Here is a 20,170-nt window from a genome sequence, read left to right on the forward strand (position 1 = left end):
TCATATCACCTGCTTGATGCAGCTCCTTATTACTTGTATTATTAGCTCACCATAAGTGTGTGAAACTCAAATTATAAGACTGTAATCAAACCTCCTAAGAAGCTTATAGTTTATAATGTGAATCTTAATACATATGGAATAACTGTTCAAAGTTGGTAAATGTTCCCTTGTTTGCTTTTTAACAGAGCCACGGAAATATATAAGAAATCAAGAGCACAGAATATTTCCTTCTATCCGTCCTCAGAACCCTGAAATATTTCTAACTCCATCGAGCACAGAGCACAAAGGAAGGCACACCTTGGCAGATGGCCACAGAGGATGTCAACAATTTCTTGGAGGCAAGCAATTAAATATTTGTGGAATGGATTTTCTGTCTTTTAAGTATATGAAATCAAATAGGGTTTTAGTGAATATTGGTTTCTTGTTAACATGTCTATCTCTTGTCTTTTCTTTCCTTCAGCATTGTTGCATTTCAGAAGTTATGTTAGGATGCTTATCCCCTCCCTGCACGATTACACAGGCTAAAGAAGCATAGCAAATTAGCTACCCACATTTGAAAATGAGTCTGTTGAATACAGATGAAAATACTAAATATATTTTGAGAACTAATTGTCTGTTAATTTTAGAATTATTTGTACGATTTACTAATTTAAATAACTTGAGCATTTTCCTCTCCTATTTTTAACAAGTATGCAGGAGAATCTTGGAAAGCTATCACATTCTATCACTCCTAGCATTTTGTTTTATCAGTTTATAACATCAAGAGGGTTCCCTGACCTTCTAGGTTCTTTTCTGGCAAATGCTATTATTTTCAGACGAGTAAGGGCTGTACAGAAGACTGTCCTCTTCAAAATTGAAATTAATTACATTATCATAAAAGGGAAAGTTTACATATATAGAAACTGACAATTCTTTTGAAAACAATCATATAAGCAGTCTTCCACGCTTTTCACATTCATAAAAAATAAAATCCCAAGTAGATGGGGGAAATGGTGAAATTAAAAAATAACCTCTTGTGGCTGGAGAGCTGGTTCAGCAGTTAAGAGCACTGACTGCTCTTCCAGAGATCCAGAGTGTAATTCCCAGCAACCACATGGTGGCTCATGACCATCTGTAATGGGATCCGATGTCCTCTTCTGGTGTGTCTAAAGACAGCTATCGTGTACTCATATAAATACAATAAACAAATATTTTTTTAGAAAAATAACCTCTTGTAATATAAGTAAGCATGAAAGTTTCAAGTAGAGAAACTGTAGTCAGGCTTTGAATTTTTTAGTTTTAATTCAGCTCATAGTCCTAACATCCTCAGAAAGTACATCTACATGGCTAGACCTGTAACTAAAGGAGACTATACATGTTCAACAAAACCTAGGGTTGAGGTTAGGGGTTTTCTTTTAAAAGGATCAAAATCAGGTCTTGTGTTTAATTGGGAAGCTTTGAGACATCAAATTGTCAACACCAACTTTGAGGGTACATTGCCCTTGCCACATAGTGGCAGCAATAATGTGGTATGTGGTCACGAGATGTCTAGCAGGGACACACCTGAGCTTATGAGCTGCTGCTGCTGCCTTCTATCTATGAAGTGCTGCAAGGCATCCACCCAGGGCCACCTGCACTGGTCTGACAGCTGCTCAGAGAAGCAGGAACATCTTTGCTTAACCTTAAATACTTCACTAAGTCACTGTGTCTAAATCTTTTTTCCCACAGATTTTTGCATCCTTTCTTAGTTTACTATAGCCAACCACTAAAGTATTTCTAAAAATACTAGAACTTTACTGATTTTTTTAACAGAAAAAATAGTTTTGAAGACTAAGTTCTTCTATTAACAGCCCATCAAATATCAACTCAAAAATAACTTATTAACTCATCTATATACCGTATCTTGTTTCAGTTACTCTTTATTATTTTTGCTTTACATTTGTTTGTGGGGGTGGGGTACATGTGTGCCTTAGTGTACATGTGGATGCACAAGTTGGTTCTCTCCTTGCACCATGTAGTTCCCAGGGCTCCAACTCAGGACCTTAATCTTTCCAGCGAGTATTTACCAGCTGAACCACCCTACCAGTCCAGTTTTAATTATTCTTTAGACACTATAACTTATCACTGTCAAATAGCCTTAATTTATGTTTTCCCCACAATATTAAGAAGCCATTCTCGTATTCTTGATTAGTTATGACTATATCATTTATATGGGAAGATACTTAGATTATTATTCAACATCATATTTCATTCATCTCACTTGATTTCAGGATTAGTTGTGATTCACAGTGGTGAAAACTTTTACAAGTTAAAAAGATTATCAGACTATGTAGCTAGAAATTATTAGCTTCACAGAGCAGATCATGCCTGACCACTTGGTCTCAACTATAGTACTCACATATGTGTAACCTTGTAAAAAATTACTAATTTTGACCCCTAATTTATTTAGTGTTAATTTTTTGAATACTAATATTAGTGCAGTGTTGAGGATTCAATAATATAGATATAAAAGTAATTGCTTGGGTATTTAACCTAACATAATTCAGTCAATAGATGTTTTCAGTTTTCTACTACTGTGAGGTGATGAACAATATTTTTGCTTATAAAACTCAGCTTTTGTAATGAATAATTTTTTCATTATATGCCATTGCACTGATAAATTTGCTTACATTGAAGTATCTCAATAAGAATCTTGAAGCTTATGCTTTAAGATGTGAAAATGCAGTTTACTCAAAACTCACAATAGAGAAAACATTATGCCAATAGTTGTCTTCTTGAGTCTTATACAACTTGTATACATTCCTAACTTTATTAGGAATTTTAGGATTTAAATAGACTTACTAAAATTTTGTTGTTATATTAACTACTATTATTTTAAAAATATTCCACTCATAGGTAAAAAATGATAAGAGAAATCATGAGTTTCCCAGGTCACTATAGGAAACTACTACAAACTTAGTTACTTAAAATGCAAAATCTATTTTCTCAAAGCTCTGTAAGCTGGAGACACCAAATACAGTAATCAGGGAGATACTGTATGTGTGCATATGTGTGCTATATGTTTGTTTGTTTGTATGTATGTATGTATGTATGTATGCATGCATGCATGCATGTAATTGTGTGTGAATGAGGATTCATTTAAGCAGTTTATGTAGAGACCAGAGCTCAACATTGGATGTTTTCCACAACAAATCTCACATGATATTTTGAAAATAGGGTCTCCCACTGGATCTGAAACTAGTGATTTTATAAGGCTGGCTGACCAATGAACTCCTGCAGTTTACCTGTCAGTTTACCCCTACCTTAAGCTACCAGACACAGATTTTTACATGGATTCTGGGTATCGAAATTCAAGTTTCATGTTGTGCAGCTGGAGTTTTGCAGATATATCTCTCCAAACCAGTTCTTCCTTATTTTATAAACACAATTCACATTAGCCTAGGGTCTACAGCTAATGCAGGAAGGAAATTTCTTAACTTGACTATATCTACAAAACCACAGTATATCCTAATAAGATCATGTTCATAGGTACTGAGGACCAGGGAATAAGCTGCCTTTTAGAGGAACATAATTCAGTTATAACTCTTTATTCTGTCTTTAGCTGGATATAAAGTCAAAGAAGTTTGATTTCTTCTATCCTGTTTCTGAAAAGCTGTTGTGTTCCTGATGTGGCATGTTCTATGAAAAGATGTGCTTATTTACTTCAAGACATCTCTATGTGCATTTCTTTAGGCCTGACTGATTGCCTATAGCTCTCATTTAGTAGCTAATACTCTTTAATTACTGTGGTAAGTTTCACTTATATTCTTGTAGCAATTTGTGATCGAATATTACATGTGTCCAGTTGTTTACTTGTTTGTTGCCCATTTGCTTTCTAAAGAGAAAAAGAAGACTTGGGGGTTGATGGGTGGGAAGATTGGGGAGAAGGGAGAAGGAAAATTGCAATCAGAATATATTGTATAAAGAGATGAATTTCATTTTTTTGGCCCATATTCCTCTTTACATGGAGGACTGGTTTATCAGTGATGCAATTCTAATACTACAGGCAATTATTGAATGCAACAGTGACCCTATAAAATATTAGAATTTGACCAAATAAATTAGGTTTTACACTAATTTTCTAGTTCAGCAAAGGATTCCATTTTGGTAGTGGATCACATATCACTAGTGTAAATGTTGGCATAATCAGAAATCACACAGTGTATATTTTGCTGAAGTGTAGAAAGCTTCCAAAAACAAATGAAGAAAATCTGTATTAGCAAAATTGATTTGCAACTCTGTATTTTATATATATTTCTGTTATATCTTATTAGAAATAGATTCTTTTCTCATACAATATATGCTGATTATAGTTTGCCCTCCTTTTGCTCATCTTAGTTCCTCTCCACTTTCCTACCCCTCTGGATCCACTCCCTTTCTGTCTCTCGTTAGAAACAAACAGGCTTCTAAGAGATAACAACCAAACATGGCAAAATAAAATAGAGTAAAGTGAAATAAAAACTAATATAAAAAATAAAGCTGGTCATGGCAACCCATTACTAGGAAGAGAGTCCCAAGAGCAGGCACAAGAATCAGACACCCCATATACGCAGAGAATAGGTTTAGACCCATGTGTAGGTTCTGTGCTCACTGCATCAGTCTCTCTAAGCTTAAATATACCTTGCATAGTTGGTTCAGAAGGCTTAGTTCTCCTGTGTCTTCCAACCCTTTTGGTTCTTAGTCTTTCATCCTCCTTTTTGTGGGATTTCCTGAGTTCTGAAGGGAGGGATTTGATGAAAACATCCAATTTAGTGTGTGTGTGTCTATCTGTCTGTCTGTTTGTCTCTCCCTCTCTCCCTCCCTCCCTTCCTCCTTCCCTCCCTCCCTCCCTCCCTTTCTTTCTCCCTCCCTCCATAATGTCTGGATGTGGCTCTTTTCCCATCTGCTGCCAGAAGAAGCCTCTCTGATAATGGCCACATAAGCACTGCTCTATGAGTATAGAAGAATTTTATTGGAAATCATTTTTCTGATGTTTGTTTATTTCTGGCCACTAGTGTTTGGGTTTACCCTAGATCTCTGTGACTCTTGATTACCCAATAGTGTTGGGTGTGTTGGGTTTCCTTTTCATAGAGTGCTGGGCCCCAGATGACATCAGACATTGGGAGCTGGAAAATAGATGGTTCAGCGATCTTCCAGAATTCCTGAGTTCAATTCCCAGCAACTACATGGTAGCTCCTAACCATCTGTAATGGGATCCAGTGCCCTCTTCTGGTGTGTCTGAAGAGAGAGTTGTATGTAAAATAAATAAATGAATCTTTAAAAATAATAAATCAGACATTGGTTGGCCACTCCCACAATTTCTGTGCCATTATTGCCCTAACATATTTTACAGGCAGGACAGATTGTAAGTTAAAAGTTTATTTCTGGGTTGGTGTCCATGTTTCTCCTTTGGTATCCCGTAGAGTACCTTCCTTCACCAAAGAGACTAGAACATAGGCATCATCTAGGCACCAGCTAGACTTTTCCATGTTCAGTGATTGGTTTGGTGCCCTTGGCAGTGGGGCCTAGCTGTCACTGTGTGGACAGCAGCCTTTTTATCTTAATAAAAAACTAATTTTCTATTAAAAAATAAATATTTCAGTGTTTTAAAAGGCAAAATGAAACTGCCTCCAGACTTTAAAGATAACATGCCATTTGTGTTTAGAATTGCCATGGTAATTTTCTTTAGTAAGTTAACTAATCAGATTCAAGAGATGGCTCAGCAGTAAAGAGCACTCAGGTTTCTTCCAGAGAATCTGAGAGTTTGATTCCCAACATCAGCCTGTATACTAACCATGGTTTATAACCCCACTTCCAAAGGATCTGACCTCCTTTTGGCCTTCAGTTCCAGCTTGCACATGGTGCACAGACACACAAGCAGACAAAACACTAATACATATAAAATTGAGCTAAATAAATCTTAGAAATAAAATAACTGATGTAATATAACATTTGCTATACTGTGTAATCCAGGGCTCATTTTTTCCTCACAAGTAGAAAGATTGAAGAAAATCATTACATTGAAATTTAGAATAACTTTTTATTTGAGTCTTTTAAAAAATGAGTGAGCATGTTTATTATATATTTTAACATTCTATCATTTATTCTAGTAAATTTTAACTTGATGTTTGATATAAATCATTAGGACATGCTTATTGCTCTACCTTTTCATCATGCCTGTGTTACTGTCCATTATCATAAAGATTGTACACTAGGAGAATTTTAAGAAAAAGATTTTGTGCATATTTTCATCCCCTGATGTGTCTAAAAGGAAAGGAAGGTAAGACATAGGTAAAAGCACAGATAACATCTGCCTCAGATTACTCATTGCATGTGGTGGACATGCCATAAAAGTGTTGTCAATTAAAAGACGATCATTACAAACACATAGACTTGTAGACAGCATTCAAAGGAATACTTTATAAAAACTGAGGCAGTTCTGAAGCCAACTGAACTATATAAACTCCAGGTTAAGGATTTACATAAATTTTTATAAAAGTAAACTAGAGAGTTTGTAGTTTTTGATTGTGTCATAGCTTCTTTATTTCCTAGACTTTGTAGTCAAATGTAGGACTTAAGGCTTTGATTTATATTTGGTTTCCCAAAGGATTGCTGAAACTGAGAGAGTTAGGGTAGACACATAGAGTAGTGTGTTTAAGGAGAGAATTGGTTGTTCTGAGGTACAAGAGCAGCAACTTTCCACTCAAATATTATGGCCCTGTTTGTAGAGTTTAATCTTAATTCTTCCATTACCAGCCTTGTGACATTATTATTTAATGTATAGAATAAAATCTTTTAGAAGTGGGTATCACAAAATAGTTGGTTTTTAATAAGAAAATACTTTATAGCAATGAAAATAAAATGCTCTAATAAGGAATGATTAAACTTAAAAAATTAAAGATTTGTATCAATAAACAGAAACAAAGGAATTTTTATATCCATAGCAAAGCCATATCCTGCCTTATTGATTAAAAACCTTGAGAACCATTAGGAATTGTACTTCCCACCCAGATGTTTACATTCCAAGAGTAAAGATAGGAAAAACGATAGTTCTAGTCATTGAAATATTTGTTACCTATAGGCTTTTCCTATTAAGGGTATTACCATTTTTCTAGTGATGGTGGTAATTGAGAAACAAGATGGAGGTCCTTTATGGCATGGTGGTTGATCAGGAAATGTCTAAGGTCTCTTCAGCTCTAATATACTATGCTATTGATAATCCTTTTTCTATGTATATGTCGTCAGTTGGAGAGTTTGAAAATATTTATGCCATGGATGTATTTAAACGTGAGCAAAACAAAATGTGCTGTTTGATAATCCCTATACTACCATAGCACAAAGCCAATTAAAAGAAACCATCATATTTTCTCTATACATGCATTGCTATTCTAGGGAACTTCACTGTGCATGATCATTGTAAAAAGGTTCTTCTTGATACTAAATCTTGGAGAAGAAAGTTCTTGACATATTTATTTATAGGGTACAATCTGCTGTAAACTGATAAAGACTAACTACGGGTCCTAAGATTAACTCCCGTCCCTGATGACTTGTTTATAGAACATAGCTGCTTTGATGAAATTGTTGACTATTAATAAGCCATACTCACAGGACAGAGCACATCTTTCTGTAAGGAATCCTATTAACACACCCGAGGGAGGTCTCAGTGTGATGAACATTAGAGAACAGGTGTTGGATACCTCCAGAGCCCCAGAGTAAAGGAACGTAGTCTGAAAGAAAACTAGTTCTGACTTCAGATAAGAAAACAACATACTACTACCCCTTTCTGCCCTCTGTATTTCAAATGCTAAGGACAATAAAGTAAATTCCCAAGTAAAATTTAGCTATCTATTTAACTTATTACAGAGTCTTACTGGATTTTTAGCAAAACACTCACATTTAAAAAAATAGTTTAATGGAATTCAGCATTCTCCTCTCCATTTCCATCCCTGTAATTCTTTCAGACAGAAACAATTATGAGTCAAAGATGTGACTGTGGGATGGCAACCCCATCCCTCACTTGATGTCCTGTCTTCCTGCTGGAGGTGGGCTCTATAAGTCCCGCTCCCTACTGTCTGGCATTTCATCTAAGGTCCCTCCCTTGATTCCTGAGAGTCTCTCACCTCCAGGTCTCTGGTGCATTCTGGAGGGTACCCCAACCTCCTATTTCCTAAGGTTGCCTGTTTTCATTCCTTCTGGTGGCCCTCAGGGCTTCAGTCCTTTTCTCTTATCTAATACCAGATCCTGTTCCCCTCTTTTCCCACTACTCTCCCTATCCACTTTCCCTCCCAGATCCCTCCCTCCCTCCCCACTTGTGATTGCCTTCTCCCTCCCAAGTGGGACTGAGGCATCCTCACTTAGGCCCTTCAGCTTGTTGACCTTTTTGAGTTCTGTGGACTGTATCTTGGGTGTTCTGTACTATTTTTTTTTTTTTTTTTTTTTTTTTTTTTTTTTTTTTTTTTTTTTTTTTTAGCTAATATCCACTTATTATGAGTACATACTTTTGGGTCTCAGTTACCTCACTCAGGATGATATTTTCTAGTTCCATCCATTTGCCTGCAAAACTCAGGATGTCCTCGTTCTTAATAGCTGAGTAGTATTCCATTGTGTAAATGAACCTCATTTTCTATAATCATTCTTCTGTCATGGGACAGGGTTGTTTCCAGTTTCTGGCCACGTGCCCCTGTGGCGTGGAGGGGTATCTTTTAGATATATTCCTAAGAGTGGTGTAGCTGGGTCTCCAGGTAGATTTATTTGCTTCCAATTTTCTGAGGAACCCTCTGATTGATTTCCAGAGTGGTTGTACCAGTTTGCAATCCCACCAGCAATAGAGGAGTGTCCCTCTTTCTCCACATCCTCTCTATCATGTGTTGTCACCTGAGGTTTTGATCTTAGTCATTCTGATTGGTGTAAGGTGGAATCTCAGGGTGGTTTTAATTTGCATTTCTCTGACCACTAAGGACTTTGAACATTTCTTTAGCTGCTTCTCAATCATTCGAGATTCTTCAGTTGTGAATTCTTGGTTTGGTTCTATACCCCATTTTTTGATTGGGTTGTTTGGGTTTTTTTAGTGATTAACTTCTGCGATTCTTTATATATTTTGGATATTAACTCTCTATCGGATGTGGGGTTAGTGAAGATTTTTTTTTCCCAATCTGTAGGTTGTCGATTTGTCTTATTGACTATGCCCTTTGCCTTGGACAGAAGTTTTCCAGTTTCATGAGTTCCCATTTATCAATTCTTGATCTTAGAGTGTGAGCCATTGGAGTTTTGTTTAGGAAATTTCCCCCTGTGCCAATGAATTCAAGGCTCTTTCCCACATTCTCTTCTATTAGATTTAGTGTATCTGGCTTTATGTTGAGGCCTGACACTATTACTGAGCCTATAAAGCACTCAAAAAAAGGGACCTATCATGACTGCCCTCCTAAAGACCCAAGAAGCAGCTGCAAGTGTCAGATGCAGATATTTGCACCCAACCAATGGACAGAAGATGCTGACCCCTGCTGTTGAATTAGGGAAGGCTGAAAGAAGCTGAGGAGAAGGGCAGTCCTGTAGGAGGACCAAGAGTCTCAATTAATTTGGACCCCCGAGATCTCTCAAACACTGGGCTACCAAACTGACAGCATATACCAGCTGTTATGAGGCCCCCAACCCACATACAGTAGAGGACTTCCTGGTCTGTGTTCATTCAGAGATGATACACCTAACCCTCAAGAGACTGGAGGCCCCAGGGAGTTTAGAGGTCAGGTTGGATGGGCAATTGGGGCCATCCACTTGGAGACTGGAGGGGGCATGGGGGGAATGTGGAGCAGTCAGAGAGTGTAAAAAATAAATTAATTTATAAAATAAAAAAGAATAAAAATATAGAATTCAACATAGAACATTTATAGTCAGAGAAGCAGAGTGACCACTAAACTGAGCAAGCATTGATTCACACAACCAGCATGTTATTGGGGTGTGGGTTCTTCATAAATACATTTATTTCTGTTGGGCTTAATTTTTGAATTACAGTTGACCCAAACCCAGATATCTCTGGGAACACACTAGTCACGTAAGTACGACTGGTGTGCAGATACCATTACATCAACTTTTTCACACAGTGGGTCCAGTTTAGTAACTGTAATTAGTGGTCTTTCTACTCTCTACTTCCTTTTACTACTCTTAAGTTCATTTCATACTAATAAAATGTGACTTATTTTTCATGTTTGAGATATTTTTGTATTACTTTGCCTACAACTTTGTATTGTTTTTTCTGTTTATTTCCACACACTGAATTTTTACATTTTGCACTACTTAAGGAATCAGTGTTTCTATGATAATTTCTGGTTTATGTTCAAGATTATAAAGTATAATACACCACATTTTTCTTCATCTCATGGACTAATTGTTTTTTCTTTTTAAAAATTAGTAATTATTCCAGAATGTCATACACATGTGCAAAAATTTTTGTACTATTCATCTCCTACTCCTCCCAGTCCTCACCATCTCCAAATTTGTGGGGTTTTTTTTTTTTTTTTAATTTTATTACCATTACCCACTGTATCCAGTTTCAGCTGCCCATATCCTCATAGGGGTGAGACCACAGACTAGAATATGGTGGACCTACACAGAACACACCCTTAAAAACACAACCCCCGTGCCAGGCAGTGGTGGCACATGTCTTTAATCCTAGCACTTGGGAGGCAGAGGAAAGTGGATTTCTGAGTTTGAGGCCAACCTGGTCTACTTAGTGAGTTCTGGGACAGCCAGGGCTATACAGAGAAACCCTGTTTCAAAAAAAAACAAAAAAAAAACGGGGCTGGAGATATGGCTCAGTGGTTAAGAGCACTGACTATTCTTCCAGAGGTTCTGAGTTCAAATCCCAGCAACCACATGGTGGCTCACGACCATCTGTAATGGGATCTGATGCCCTCTTCTGGTGTTCTGGTGTATCTGTATACTCACATACATAAAATAAATAAATAAATCTTAAAAAACAGAGGCCCTACCCCCACCTCCCCGGCTCCTCGTCTCTCCATGCTGGACATACTTGGCTTGATCCCATGCACGTCTTCTGCAGAAAACTAAAGGTGCTGTGTGCTCATGAATGCCAAGGTCCTGCCGTGTCCAGAAGACAGTGTTGCATGGCCGTCTTCTCTGACCTCTGTCTGTTAGAGTCTTTCCGCTCCTTCTTCCCTGATGGTTCCTTTGCCTTGGGGACAGAGGGAGGGGGATGACATTGATGTCACATTGATGCCTAAGCATTCACAGATGGTTTTTCTCCATACTTTAACCAGTTACGAGTTTGTGCATCTACCGCTGTCCACTGTGCAAATTTCTCAGGTGAGGTCTATACTTATCTTTAGGTAGAGAAATGAAGTATAGCAGCTTAACACCATGCCCACTTAGCAAAGTAATTGTAATAGGTGCAGCCTTAGGGCCTGAGACTCTACCACTATGGCTTCTTGGCCAGATTTACAGTGTCAACTATATATTTCCTGCTGTGTAGTGGGCCTTAAATCCACTCAGAAAGCAGTTGGTTAATGGCCTATATTTTTTTATACATGAAACTATATCTAGAATTGTTAGTTCCCTAGCAACATCTTTTTTTTCTTCATTAGTTGAAAATGTCATCTTTGTGATATCCTGGTATCTTGTGTATATCAAAGTATATTCCTTCATTTTTTCAATATATATTTTATGTTTATGTAGTCCATTTAAGATTAAACATTTTATCTCAATATTGTAATAATATTTTATTTCTTAAATTTTGAAATAGGTTCTGAATATATTGTTCTGGCTGGTCCCAAACTTCGAATTCTCCTACCTCTACCTCCTTACTACAGGAATTACAGTCCTGTGCCACAATGCCCAGGTGGAAGCTTCCTCTGTTCCCTTTGTTTTTAGCAGTGTGACAAGCTGAACCTATTTGATTTTTTTCCTCTCTAGGCTTCATACTGACTTTTTTTTTCTAAAAATTTATTTTTTTTATAACCAAATGAGGAATTTTTCATTACTTCTTCAATCATTTCTTCTTTTTCTTGTTTTCTTTTTCCATCAAATGTAGGTTTAAACATGATAGTTCAGTGTTATCTTCTGGTCGTTTACAAACCTTGGTATTTTTCCGATATTTTTAAATTATTCTTTAGTGACTGTTCTTTAAAATGTTCTGTATTCTTAACTTCCAGTTCATTGGCTGTTTTTTTCTCCCTCTCTAATATTCTTTTAAAGCCCACCTAATAAATTTTTTCATTTTATACTTTACTTTTCAATTATATAATTTCTTTTTAATTCTTTCACATGGTAGCATAGTTGAGATATAAAATTTCCCATATTAACCATTTTTTAAGTACTCTGGAATTTTTTTAATTCTTTCCTGCTGAAATTTCTGATAATTTTTCTGGATAATGGCTATTTAATGATTTGTATTGGTAATCATTGTTTTCTATTTGCTGCTTTTTTATAAACCTTGGGTTACTTTCCTGTTCTTTTGCATGTCTAGTAATTTTTGTCTTGTGTATTGAATATACATGTTTTACTTTTTGAGCAAATTTTGTTACCTGGTACCAAGTTGTTTCTTTTTTTAACTTAGTGGGATCACTAGCTTAGTGGGATCAGAGTTCTGGCCTCTGATCCTTCTAGCAAACAAGGCAGTAAATAAAGCTTTCTGGTTAAGTATTATCTGGTTCCATGCTTTCATTAGTGTATATTAATTATGACATTTCAACAAATAAGTAGACAGTGTATCTCGATCATGCACACCCCTGTTCCCCTCTCTTATCTTCCTGCTCTTGTTGAACATCTTCATCTTTCATACTGTGTTTTTGTATCCACTGATGTCATTAAGGTTGATCACACAGTTCTCTCCCTTTGTCTATTTATTTTAAGTGAATCTCCAGAATAGTCTCAAGATTGTTCTTTGTTTTCTTTTGTTTTATTTTACATTGTCCAGGATTTTTACATAGTATGTTGTTGTTGTTCTTGTTGTTGTTGTTGTTATGAGAAGAATTATTGTGGCTTAATTCACTTCATTGTTACCAGAATTGGCATTCTTGGGTCTTTATATTTTTATATTTACTTCATAATGTATATAATCAATTAAGTCTACCTTTGATTCTTGACTATGCTGTTTATTACTGAGTTATTTCAGATTTCTGTTCATTGGAATCCCCTATATATAATAGAAATAAGTTTTGTACATTTAGAGTTTCCTTCAGACATTAAAGGTGAAAGTATATATAAAACATAGGCATAGGATCCAAAACTCAGTTGATCCTTATAGATGCTTCTTCTCTTTATGATCATTATTACCTTAAGGTGGTAAAGTTTCATATTCCCATGTACTGTGACCTGCCCAGGATTGTACCTCTCTGTATCCATAATCCAGATCAATTAAGTTGATCCTGGAAGGTGAGTTTATGCCTCTAGATGTTCTAATTTCAATATATTCTATGTAGGAAAAAGGGGTTGATAGTCATTTGGAGAAGCAGCATTATAAGGAATATTAAGCATAGCACCAGGGTTCTAATCAACGTAATTTTCTGTTTTGAGTGTTAGGACTACTGGACTTTTTTCTGTCAAGTATAAAAGTCTGTTGAAATTTTTGACTTTCAAGGCAGATGGATTATTCAGTAAGACTTGTCTGACTTGGGAAAATAAATAGCATTTGTGTATGTGGTCTATATAGACTAATTGATATATATATATATTCATTTATAAATATATCACATATTAGTATATTGATATATCATTATATATTAAATATATAGCAATACATATAAATATATAAAGACACACTATGCAATGAGCCATTCTATCCTTGAGAGTTGTGACTCAGGACTGAATGATTTGTATCCTGAGCAAATGTGTTATTTCAAAAATTGTTTATTGAATGGGATTTCCTGTGAATCGTTACCATCTCTGCCTGACCTGTCTGTGAGAACTGTGTTATGATTGTGTGTGTCTGTTGCTTTGTGTTATATTTAAGATACGTGCTCAGATTTTGTATGTGGTTTCAAAAACAGTTTGCTACAGTAGAAGCAATTTCATGCTGACAATAAAAGGGGAAACTGGTTGAAGTTGCATTAGCTCTGTCTCTCTGGTAAACTTTGCACAGTTGCTATTCACATTTATGCCTGGTCAAATAGAAACCCATCAATCATGTAAAGCCGGGGTGAAAATCTGATCTCTAATGCATAGCATAAATTTTCATATATTCTTCTCTACAACAAAAGAAGAATGTGCAGTAACATTTCAGATTAAAATCTGTCCTTTCCAATTGACTTTTATTGTTATTGAAGAATCAAAATGTAATATTATGTGAGGAAATAAAATGATTTCTGGCAGGGCGTGGTTTTGTTCAAAGCAAATGTTTATATATTTCTATTATGATTATAGGTCTATAAAAAATTTTTAATCACTTGTACACTTTAAGGTGAATTATCTTTATCCTTGTATAGTCATATACGCTGATTTGAATTGTAGAAAACATTATTTTATAGTAAAGATTACCTAAAATTATGATGCAAAAAGTAAACAAAGCCTATTTGCTTAGCATATGAGAGTTATGTGATATTTTATGTAAATATAAAAATACATTTACTATTCATAAAATTTGAGCACTTTTATTAATTATGAACTTAATAAAGTGTTTACAATTATAAAACAATTTGAGCACTTATGTATTTTTAATTATACTTGCCGAAGAGTTGAATATAAATTTTTACTTAAACTCACATCTGAAATGTTCAGTTTATTCACACTAGCATTTTTGCCAACATTTATTAGGAACTTTTTATGAAGCTGAGCTTGTTTTCCCACATCTTTAGAAGGCAAAGGCAGGCAGATATCTGAGTCCTAGGCCAAGCAGGACCTTGCCGCAAAGAGGTTTTATAGAACAAACACAAACAAGTAGGTTCATCCAGATTAGGCTTACATTGAAAGTATAGTTCTTAACATAAATTTGCCCAAGATGATGTTTATACATACCAGTTTTTAATTATATATCAGAATTACAGGTAATCTTTATGAGAGCCCATTATCATTCTGAATATTAGATGAGTATTGAAAGGAGGAGTGGCTGCTCTCTCATAACTGTAAATGTAGGTAAGGATATTGTGTGCTATGAGTCTTCAGATAGTTTATGAACTGCCTCTCTATCTCTTTGACTAGTTTCTTGTGAAGAGTGGATGAGAAAATAGATGAAAAGCCTATATGTATATTGTGTCTTTAACAGGTTAAAAAAAACATGGTTTTAGTAACTATTCCTATTACTGAAAAGGTGAAAAGAAACTTTTATGGCTCACTAATAGTAAAACTATAACACTGAATTTACCTGAGAGTACATAAAGAATTTATATACCCAACAGGAAATTGAAACCTCTTCATAGTATTTTTTAAGCAAAAATGTGTTGTGATTTATAAATAAAATTAATTTGATGTTTAATCTCATACTTGAACATGCTGTCTTTAGAAGCTGAAAACTCAAATACTTAGGAATTATTATTTACTCTTTCTTAATTCATATATCATTTGTTTATTCATTCCTAACAGGTATTGTGAGTAGGCACTGGTGAAAGAATACTGAAAACCTTATCCTCTAGAAGTTTGCATGTAGTGGAATTATTTGTAACAGTCCTATATTTACAATTCCAGCACTTCAGAGACAGTTCATAGGTCCTTAGCAATGACTTGAACATGTAGTTGAAATACAAGTAGATGTCCCATGAGAGAGTATGTCTTCATATGACTCCAGTAGTCATTGGTAGGGTTCCTCTAAACTTGAAAAGACCGCTTCCTGGAAATCATCTGACTTTGCTTCCCATTGTCATGGGAAGGTAAATTTTAGAACTTGTTTTATGAAATTATGAAGCTCCAGGTACAGATATATGACAAAGGTAAGATCACAAACATAACATGACAATATCAAAGCTAACTCATTTTTATCCTTGAAAAAATTACATTTTTCCTTGTCTATGCAATGTTCTAAAACCTATAACCACAGTGTACACATTGTATAGAGTTTTTCTTTTATCTTTCTCATGAATGATCCCCCATTTCTGAGTATAAAGAACTTCATTGGTGAACACATTCTACTATTCTCGGATTTTTTTTGTTTTTGTTTTGTTTTTCCTTTTTTTGTTTTTTCAAGACAGGGTTTCTCTGTGTAGCCTTGGCTGTCCTGGAACTCACTCTGTAGACCAGACTGGCCTCAAACTCAGAAATCCGCCTGCCTCTGCCTCCCAAGTGCTGGGATTAAAGGCATGTGCCACCACCGCCCGGCTAATTCTCGGATTTTTTTCAATTGATAGAAAATACTTGTACATAATGATGAAGCCGGCTAATTCTCGGATTTTTTTCAATTGATAGAAAATACTTGTACATAATGATGAAGTAACATAATGTTTGGCATATTTTTACATGATATAATAATTAAATTAATTAAAACAACTGTCACCTCAAACAACATTGGCCATTTCTTTATAGGAAGAAGATTCAAAGTACTCTCTTGTATCTACATTGAAGTGTAAAGCATTATTAACTTAGAAAATTACATAGGCCACATTCCTAGACCTATATATAACTTGTCACTTGTCATCTAACTGCTCAATGGAACACAAGAAATTTTTGCCCTACTGAACTGTAATTTTGAACTCACTGACCAAGAAATGCCCCTTCCTTCCCAGCTATCAATCTGCTTTATGCCTGTGTGGTTTGACTTTATATCTCACCCAAGAAAGCTTATACAGTATTACACTTTTTGTGTCTGCTTTATTTCACTTACTGTAATATCCTCCTAATTCATCCCTGATGTTGAAAATGAAAATATCTCTAGGGCTTAATATTATTCCAAACTGTTTGGGTGCTACATTTTTATAATTTCTTCTACTTATAGACAATTGTATTTTCAGTACCTTGGTTATTAGGAATAATGCTTCAATAAATATAAACAAGCATTTCCTCCATATACTGATTTAATTTTCTTTTAATGTATACTCAGTAGGGGAATGTCTGTCATATAGTATCTTTATCTTTAATTTCTAACACATCTACTTATTCTCTTCTATAAAAGTTGTTATCTTAATTAGGGTTTCCATTGCTGTGAAGAGACACCATGACTAAGGCAACTCTTATAAGGACCACAACATTTAATTGGGGCTGGCTTACAGGTTCAGAGTTTCAGTCCATTATCATTAAGGTAGGATCATGGCAGTCTAGTCAGGCATGGTGCAGGAGAAGCTGAGAGTTCTACATCTTCATCTGAAGGCCACTAGGAGAATACTGGATTCATGGAGCTAGGATAAGTGTATTAAAGACCATGCCCACAGTGACACACCTACTACAACAGGGCCACACCTTCTGATAGTGCCACTCCCTGGGCCAAGCATATAGAAACCCCCACAGTTGTGCTCATTTGCATTCTCACAAATGCCATCTAGAGTTTTCTCTTCTCCACATTCTTCAAGCATTTGGCATCTTCTATCTTTTAAATAATAGCTATGATTTCACATTTTTTTGATAACTACAAATACATACGTAATGTATTTATATACCACTCTCCCCTCTCTTAAGTCCTCATGTCCACTTCCTATGAAACTTATGACTTGCTCTTTAGTTATTAATGGAGAGAGTGTATATTTGTGTCTCTATGTCCATGTGTGTGTATATGTAACTTACTAAATCTATTTAGTGTTAGTTATATGTATATTTGCACTTGGATTAGATAATCTTTTCCATGTCTCCTCCCTGGGATAAAAGTGATTCTGTCAGAAGCCACTAATTGCCTATAGCTCTTTATCTAAGAGTGGGAACTTGTGAGATTTTTTTCCCCATATACTTTATAGTATCAACTGCACATAAATACAACCTGCTGAGTTTCTTTGTGTCAGTGGTATACATATGGTTTCAAAGATGACCACTTTGGAATTAGCCTTAGAAATATTAATTCTCCTTCTGCCAGCAGTCATTAATTACCTGTAGTTCGTTGTCTAGTGATGGGACTCAATTAGATTGTTCTGTCTCCCACATTAACATATCTGTTGATACTATCATTGTCTTGTTTATGAAGCTATTTCTAGGAGAGACTGTTTCAGGGTCAAGTTCTGACTTTCTAGCTGTTAAAATCTCTGCACCCCTCTTCCATGATGCTCCATGAACCATAGATGTGGGAGCTGTGGTTTAGGTATGTCTGTTGCAGTTTTGCTTGCCAGAGTCCCATGGAATACCCTGACCAACCATTCAAAAGGACATATCTTGTGCTTGTTACTGGGGTTCTCAGTAGTTTGTGGTTCTTGTAGGGACTATCATCAGCCCAATTTCTTGTTATTGTTTTTGTTTTGGGGTTTTTTTTGTTGTTGTTGTTGTTGTTTGGTTTTTTTGAGACAGGGTTTCACTGTGTAGCCTTGGCTGTCCTGGAACTCACTCTGTAGACCAGGCTGGCCTCAAACTCAGAAATTCACCTGCCTCTGCCTCCCAAGTGCTAGGATTAAAGGCATGTGCCACCACCGTCCTGCTAGCCCAATTTTTAATAAAATACACATATATGCTAGGCAGTGATGGCTTACTCAGGAGAGGGAGGCAGGCAGACATTTCTGAGTTGGAGGCCAGCTTGGTCTATAGAGCTAGTTCCAGGCCAGCCAGAATTACAGAGAAAACGTATCTCAAAAAAAAAAAAAAAAAGACACATAATAATAATAATAACAATAATAATAATAATAATGAAAAAAGACATCCATATCTAATTAAATATACTTATGTACATTGTATATAATTTTAGGCAAATTTAAAATGATATGATTCCCTGATTTTTTCCTAACAACCTTGGTTTTATTTGGCTTCAGTCCCACCTTCTCCTTCTGTATTGGCCTCCCCCCTCTCCTTCATTTTACTTCCCAATTTATGTTATCTATGTTCTTCTAGTTCGCTACTAAACACCTTCCCCACATACACACACACACCTATTGTGGCTTTCTACTTTCCTGGTTTTTGTGATTACTGTATACTGCAAACTCACTTGAAGATTTGTAATTGGGAATCCCAGGTGAGAAAGAACATGTGGCATGTGTATTTCAAAATCCTATTACCTTCATTAATACAGTCTTTTCTAGATGAATCATTTGCCTGAAATTTCATTTTTTTATAGGCCTGAAGACTATTCTAGCTCTTTTCTCCAGTGTATGTCTTTTGAACCTTTGCAAATATCAGATGGCTGTAATTATAAATGCTTGGGTCTTCTGTTTGATGCCATTGGTCTACATATCTGATTTGCGCCTGTATCATATGATTTTCCTTACTAGTGCTCTATAATCTGTCTTGAAATCTGGATTAAGAAAACCCACAGTCTTTTTGCTCTGAGTTGCTTTGGCTATTGAAGGGTTTTTTGGTTTGGTTTTTGGGGTTTTTTTTTTTTTGGTTGTTGTTGTTGTTGTTGTTTGTCTTAGTCAGGGTTTCTATTCCTGCACAAACACCATGACCAAGAAGCAGTTTGGGGAGGAAAGGGTTTATTTAGCTTACTTCCACATTGCTGTTGATCACCAGAAGTTAGGACTGGAGCTTAAGCAGGTCAGGAAGCAGGAGCTGATGCAGAGGCCATGGAGAGATGTTCCTTACTGACCTACCCCCTTGATCACTAGTTGAGAAAATGCCCCACAGCTGGATCTCATGGAGGCACTTCCCCAACTGAAGCTCCCTTCTCTGTGGTAACTCCAGCCTGGGTCAAGTTGGCACACAAAACCAGCCAGTACATTGTTGTTTTTGCAGCTCATGAATTTTAGGATACCTTTTTTCCATTTTTACAAACAATATTGTGGGTGCTTTGATTGGGGTGGCATTGAACCTATAAATTTCTTTTGGTTGGGTGATAATTTTCACAGTATTCTACTCATCCAGAAACACAGGATATCTTTCTATTTTATGTTGTCTTTTTAAGTCTCTTTCTTCCATAATTTGAAGTTTTCACTCTAAAGGTTTTTTTGCCTCTTCAGTTAATTGATTCAAAGATATTTCATTGTCTTTGATACTACTGTAAATGAGACTGTTCCCTGATCTCTTGCATGGTGTGTTTGCTCATGGTGTATAAAAAACTACTGAGTTTTGTAAGTTGATGTCCCTGAAATCGTTGATTATTTTTGGAAACTTTCTGATATAATTTTTGGGTATCTTGTATGTACAGTAAGCATCTGCAAATAAAATAGTTAGA

General features: G+C 35.8%; 2 protein-coding genes across 4 annotated transcripts in view; both read left to right on the top strand.

The window, feature by feature from the left end:
* The window catches only part of Mbd5 (methyl-CpG binding domain protein 5), a 367,270-nt gene that overhangs the window by 174,156 nt on the left and 172,944 nt on the right, over window positions 1–20,170 (top strand). For all 3 annotated transcript variants that reach the window (XM_031370166.1, XM_031370168.1, XM_031370165.1), the window contains one exon: window positions 186–338. The gene's annotated coding sequence lies outside the window, so the exon portion shown is untranslated. The remainder of the gene's footprint in view (window positions 1–185; window positions 339–20,170) is intronic.
* LOC116090145 (DNA endonuclease RBBP8-like) overlaps window positions 3,586–20,170 on the top strand; it is a 33,069-nt gene continuing 16,484 nt past the window's right edge. Inside the window, 1 exon segment of the mRNA XM_031370175.1 lies at window positions 3,586–3,767. The gene's annotated coding sequence lies outside the window, so the exon portion shown is untranslated.

The sequence above is a fragment of the Mastomys coucha genome, unplaced genomic scaffold (genome assembly GCF_008632895.1).
Source record: "Mastomys coucha isolate ucsf_1 unplaced genomic scaffold, UCSF_Mcou_1 pScaffold15, whole genome shotgun sequence".
NCBI lineage: Eukaryota > Metazoa > Chordata > Mammalia > Rodentia > Muridae > Mastomys > Mastomys coucha.